This window comes from Tasmannia lanceolata, unplaced genomic scaffold, assembly GCF_043159265.1.
Source record: "Tasmannia lanceolata isolate RefF3 unplaced genomic scaffold, GAP_Taslan_0.1 ptg000003l, whole genome shotgun sequence".
Taxonomy (NCBI): Eukaryota; Viridiplantae; Streptophyta; class Magnoliopsida; order Canellales; family Winteraceae; genus Tasmannia; species Tasmannia lanceolata.
Genome location: NW_027518680.1, coordinates 14,267,735 through 14,274,169, shown reverse-complemented (window position 1 = coordinate 14,274,169; position 6,435 = coordinate 14,267,735). Strand labels below are relative to the sequence as shown.

The following is a 6,435-nucleotide window of genomic DNA, read 5'->3' as shown; positions in this document are numbered from 1 at the left end:
TCGGAGGGTTAGAATCAACCTATGGAAATAATTTTGGGGCATAACCTATTTAGGCTATGGCCCATCTAATGGATGGTTTGGATAATCCTATGGTGCGGGCCATACCGTACTTTTGATAAAGTGAGGAGTGCCCTCATCAAAAACGGTAGTGCTTATAACATTCCCCAAAAAAATCTTAAAAAATACGGTAAAAAAGCTCTTGCACATCTCTTACCCCCAACCAAACACCGTCGGGGAGATTTGCTCACAATCTCCCCGTTGACTGATTTCCTTTTGATTTCCTTTTGATTTCCCTTTGACTTCTTCTTCTCTAAATCCCCCCAACATCTACCAGCATCCAAACAGAGCATTAGGCTTTTAGAATAGAAAGGATTCATGATTTCCTTTTTACACTACAAGGGGGTGTCCAAGAGAAGAAAAGGAGGCGAATATTTAAAAAAAGTAGAGATTATGGAACGCATTTTCTTGTGTGGAAAACTTAAAAGTTGGTCACCATTCTTGCAAAAGTAAAATTCTCTATAGCTAAAAATGGAATGATATATTTACCTCTTTTTCTTCCCCCCGGGACACACCAACCACTGTATTTGTAACTTCTCCTTGAAGGGGGTGTCCCAGAGAAAAAAAGGGAAGAATCCTTTACTACTAAAAGGGGAAACGCATGAAAGTTCGTCTGCGTCTTTTTCTGAAATTACATACCCTTGCTTTGTAAATCTTCCTGTTCGGTCCCATTTTCCTGGACATTTTTGTCATTTCGCCCATCAAGCCAAGTGTAAAAAATCCCACCACATGTAATCTTGACCTTTCCTTTCCCAGCCACGCGTTTCCATCTGCAAGAATCTTGTCGTCTTCCCCTACTTTATTTTCGTCCCCATAGTTCCAAAACCCTTCCTGCTCTCATTCCTCACGAAAATCGCACGGAGCTGCCATTAAAGAAGAGGATTCCTCACCTTCGAATCAATCTCTTGTTGGATAAGGTAATTTTTCACATCATATCTGCAAAATAGGATTTTGGTGGGTTGGGATTTTTTTTCCTGGGTTTTTTTTTTTTGGGTAAACTACCCCTGTCTAACTTGGGGTTTGGGCTCAAATCATGGCTGCCAAAGAGGGTTTTGTGGGTGGGGCTTTTTTATTTTGCTTTGAAATGGAAGAGGGTTTTGGAGGGGTGGGTTTTTTTTGGTAGCCTACCTCTGTCTAAGGAGGGCAAAATTCTCTTTTGAGATATCCTACATTTCTTTCATATTTGATAAGGTCTGAGATCTAGAGTGATGTAGGGTTTAATAGAGTTTAGGATCCATGTAACACATGCATTATTTATGTTCCTTGGTGCCATTTTTTTTTTCCAGTTCACAGCTTCACCTCATTTCCATCGTGCATTTCCAGCTGCCCTGTTCCTTTTACAAAAATGTGAACATGAAACTCCCAGAGGGAGTAAGATGTTTAAGAAAAATATTTTTTGTTGTTCTTGAAAGTTAACTCGAAGGTAATATCTTGTAAACTTAGGGCTATTTTAGTCCATAAAGAAAATGTCCACTTGCTCTTCTGTTCTGATGTTTTAAAAATATGAAATTTCCCAATAATTTCCTATATGCCACTTCAGAACAGGACAGATATAGCAATTTTCAGCATATTCTGAAGATATTGAAAAAATTTCAATATGTCTGTTTTTTGTCAATGGTTGAGTGACTTTTGTCTGTATTTTAGACCCCTCATTTTCGAAGAGAAGACAATAAATGTTCCTTTTTCTTATGGAAATGCTACTTATATATTGGTGATTATTCTGAAAAATTGAGATTAAATTGTTTTATAAGGTACTTGTTATAAATATTAAAAGAAATGATTGCTTTCCTATTCATTATTCTTCTGATGTGACAGATTAACACCATTTTTGTGCTAGCTACTCCTTCCTAAGTTATAGTGATTGTTGCTGTTCTTAAACCCTTTTCTTAACTTAACTCTGTTGTTTTTGTAGGCTTCCATTTTCGGAGGATCTAACAGAGACCAATTACATGGGAAGATAAGAAGTGCAAAGGTGAATCAATATTTCCTGCACAGGTAAATTGATCATGGGTTGATGGTTTATATTATTTTCCTTTTCTATCATTTCTAAGTCGAGACATCTAATCCACGGAATTAACCAATAATAATGGGTAAGGATCCGTGTTTGGAAAATGTGCACGGCATCGGAAGAAGGTGCTTTCAAGCCAGTTTTTTGCATCATTATGATGGTCCCAAATTTTGTCTCGAACTGTCCATCTGGTAAGCCCGGGGGGATTTGAACTCGCATCAATGGGGAGCATACCCATGATTTTAAGCCAAAGAGCCACACCTGTACGGGTTAATCCAACAGTCTCTTTACCATAATTATGCAATTACGGCTCGTAATACGTCTCTTGAAAATATATGTCCTCTCGATGGGGTGCCGGTAATTAAATTACAAGTCTTGATTTCAAAAAAGCCATGTCTCAATAAATTAAAAGTCTGAAATTTCGGCCGAAATTTCAGTTTCGGCAAGGGCCGAAACACATACCAAAACCGAAATTTAAAACCATGGCTATGCCACTGTGCATTAGAACTGACTTTTGAGTGGATCTACATTGTCGCCAATGGAAGTTTTGGTGGTGTATTCATTTAGATACCAAAAAAATTAATTGAATCCTTAGTGAAACGTATCTGGTCTATTTCTCTCTTATTCTGGATGCACTTGGAGTGGTTTACTAATGAATGGCAAGATCCAAATGCATGGAGGTTGTGATGGATGTTTATGAGGTATGCGGCTTATCGGAAGGAGCTAGAGGATGGGAACTAATCCTTGCTATGGACCACCTCCAAGATTGTTTCTGGATTCCGCTTTTACCATTTTATGGATCTAGGCTTGACAGGGCAGACTGCATTAATCTTTAAGTTGATTTATTGCTTAATGGACATAAAAAGGCCCCGTTTGTTTTGGATTTTGAGAACCGATTGGGAGTCGAAAACTGACTATTGGACTTAAGATGGCCAAAAGTTACACCTTAGGGTGTTAGTTGGCGTCAGAGACTAGAATCATGGAATATCTTGACCAAAAGGGAAAGGTTATGACTTATGAAACATTGGGTTCCATGTTTTTGGTTTGCTCATTTATTATTGTTGGGATTTTAGGGTTTGGAGTAATTGATGAGAAACCAGAGGCTTTTGAAAATTACATGCATTGAGGGTGGTTACTGGTATTTATTTGGAGATGTATGCTTTAGGATCCATCAAGGTTTCATTCTTTAGAAGAAAATGCAGTGGGGTTTTGGGTTCAATAAATTTCATGATTGTGGTTACATGTTAACCTGAATGTTAATTGGGTGGCCAATTTATTAATGTAAATTATTTTAATATTCTGATACTTGCCATTTTGAAGGGTTGGTGGTGTTCTATTGCTATTTAATGGCCATTGATCTTAGTTGTTTCTCTGTCATTTTATGCATTTTCCCTTAGCCCATGTGTCTATGAAGATGAGCTTTTAAGCTAAGCCACATCTTTCGCCTTTAGCTTGACAGTGCCTCCTTTATGAGTAAGCCCCTATCAATATCTAATTCTTCCTGCAATCTCAACTATTGACGAAAAGATGATTCCAAACCGCGGTATCAGCCATGCATTGTGTGCAGAGACCAAAGAGATCACGGGGCTTCTTCTTGGTCACAGCCATGTGAACGTAATTCTTACTACTTCGGTAGTTTTGACCTAGAGTGACCCGATTCTATGTCGGGTCCCCTGTGCTTTGTGATTGTTTATGTTTCTATAGTCTGTTGGCATGAAGTGAGTCAAATTTAATAATTTGGTATAGTTTATTTAGACTCATATTTTCAGCTAACTTTCTATTTATTTATGTTTTGCTTCCATTAGAGAATTAATTGTGGCAATGGAATTGGACGTCCAGATTCTTTAAAATTTGGTTGCTGTTTTGAAATTTTGTCTTATGTTTGGGACTGTCATTTTTGGATGGATCTTTGTGATTTCCATGGGTTTTCTTCTCTTATATATATATATATATATATATATATATATATATATATATATATATATATATATATATATATATATCCAACTGTGTATTAATTGTTTCTTTTTGTCTTCTCACTCTATCTGATGCTATCATGTGTTTCGGTTCGTAAGTTGTATGGTATCTGTGTAGTTTGTTTAGACCAATTGACTTGCATTGTCAGGTATTGCTTATTTAGTTTATATATTTTGTTTATGTTGTGTATTCTAAAGTTTTAGTTTCTTGGGCGGGGTTGAGATTTCAGAAGTTATCCTTGGAATGGGTCTAGGAAATTATGATAAAAACACATGTGCACACATACTAAAACAGTTCTTCCAAAAATCCTCCCAATTTGTGGAGTATAGAATGAAATACAAGCAAAAAAATATATTAAACAAATGAAGTGCTAAGACAATGTAAGAAGGCTTCCTGAAGAGTAGGAATCAGATATCGTACTCTTAACACCCACAAAAACAAAAATGAAATATTTCTCTTCATTGGTTAAAGTCATTAGTTTTAATGATGTTTATAGGCAGTGGTAGATGCAAATAAGTCCCACAGTAAATTACTTACTCACATTGGTTTGTAATATCCAATGCCTAACTATTCCATGCAACTCTGCTCAATTTTTTACTGAGCTGAAATTTCATTTGTCTTCTTTATGGGGCTCCTCAATATTTGTTATTTGATCATAAGCTGTATAGCAAATGCACTTTCTGGTGATATATTCAACCAATTTGATTCATAAGACTTTCTGCTTGTTAATGTTTACATGTTCCAATCTTACTCCTAGCACATTGAAACAGGAGGAAGACACGATTATTGGGCATTATGCCCTTTAAAGGAATTCTTGGGGTAGTTCACTTCACTACTAAAATGGAGTTCTTGCACGTATTGTCTTCTGATTTTAGGCACAAAATAGAGATAATAATGATCTGTTTGATTGTCTCTGAAATAACAATCCATATTGAGCATAACTTTAAGACTTGGTGAGTTGAATCATGACTCCCCTGACCAATTTGGGCAGTACATGAGCCAAGTTGCCAAGGGCAAAAACCCAGCAACTGAAGTGAAAACAAATAAGAATGTAGTGACTTGACCCAGTCACTAAAATTGAGTCTAAGAGTTGGTTCCTACCGGTTAGGTACTAAGTATAGAAGTTTAACGTAATAAGAAGTTTAGTGAAATAAAAAACATTTTGTATATCTTCTTTACTACTAATTTGTTGTTAAATTATTTCTCCAACAAAAACTGTTAATTAACAGGTAGCACATCTGCATCTGCATCATAAACTGACCCTATGTCAGCGTACTTACCTTTTGTTTGGTTTATGTTTTGGAAGCAGCTTTGCGGGTTGCTTATTTTCATTGTGTGGGCATAGGCTTGGCTTTTGTTCAGCCACATTATTACTCCTTCAATCCATCCCTCTCCTCTGCTGTAATCAAATGTGGAAGAGTTCATGTCCTACTTTATTATTTTATTTTCTGTTGTAGAATGTTGGTATATATGGTGGTCCTTATCATAGTTCGAATAGTCACTCTGCATGTGAGCCTTTGTTCTTGAAGCACATTAAGGTGCAACTCATTGTGGTGAGGAGTAAGGATCACCTAACTCATCCTCGTTTCTTAGTTTCCGTATTTGATGTCATAATTTCGTATCATGCCTAAGGAGGGCAAAATTCTCTTGGTGGACCAAGCAATGTATGTCTCCACTTTTCCCTTTGATACATACAAATCAAATGATGACATAGTTCAGCTCCGTAAGAAATTAGAACTGATAAATGCGTTTTCAGGTACATATTGTAATGATTATATGCCTTGACCCTTTGAAGATTTCGAGGTTTCAAAACATATCACAATTTCAAAGAAGTTAAGCAAGATATCTTTGCAGCCTAAATTATGTTGTAAAATACTTGAGTCGCACGTGCAACGCCGTGCATTTTTTACTAGTATAAAAAAAGGTAAAGATTGCGGAGCACATTTTCTTGTGAGGGCCACACCCCATGGCCTTACAGTTATAATAAATAACCGTCACCATTGTTTCTCAAAACTGGCAGTGATATCTTCTTACAATATTTCAAATGACAAAAATGCCCTTCCCTTCAACATATCGACCATTCCTTCACCTCTTCCTAGGCTCTATTCACTTGTGTTCCCGAGAAAGCAAATCCCTGGAAAACAGCCTTTTTTTTCCTTGACAAGACCTTGACAAGACAGAATTCTGGTGTTCACTTGCTTTCAAATGACAAATAATGACATGGAAATTGCCAAAAATATGTGGAAATGTCTCTTTTCTCACAAGTGTGGGAAACCAAATCCCACTATTTTGGTCAGATTTGCTTTCTCGGAAAAACTAGTGAAAAAAGGTGGGCAAGCAGTTTCTCGGGAAACCTTTTCCTGCACAGTTCCTGCGCACGTGAACAGGCGCGG

The 6,435-nt window shown here is 36.9% G+C and overlaps 1 long non-coding RNA gene across 1 annotated transcript; it reads left to right on the top strand.

Moving 5' to 3' along the window:
- The first annotated feature begins 819 nt into the window (after positions 1–819).
- On the top strand, positions 820–5,801 carry LOC143852121 (uncharacterized). Its single transcript, XR_013236703.1, has 3 exons — positions 820–974; positions 1,970–2,052; positions 5,352–5,801. It is a non-coding gene; the product is annotated as an uncharacterized LOC143852121 (long non-coding RNA).
- The last annotated feature ends 634 nt before the right edge of the window (positions 5,802–6,435 follow it).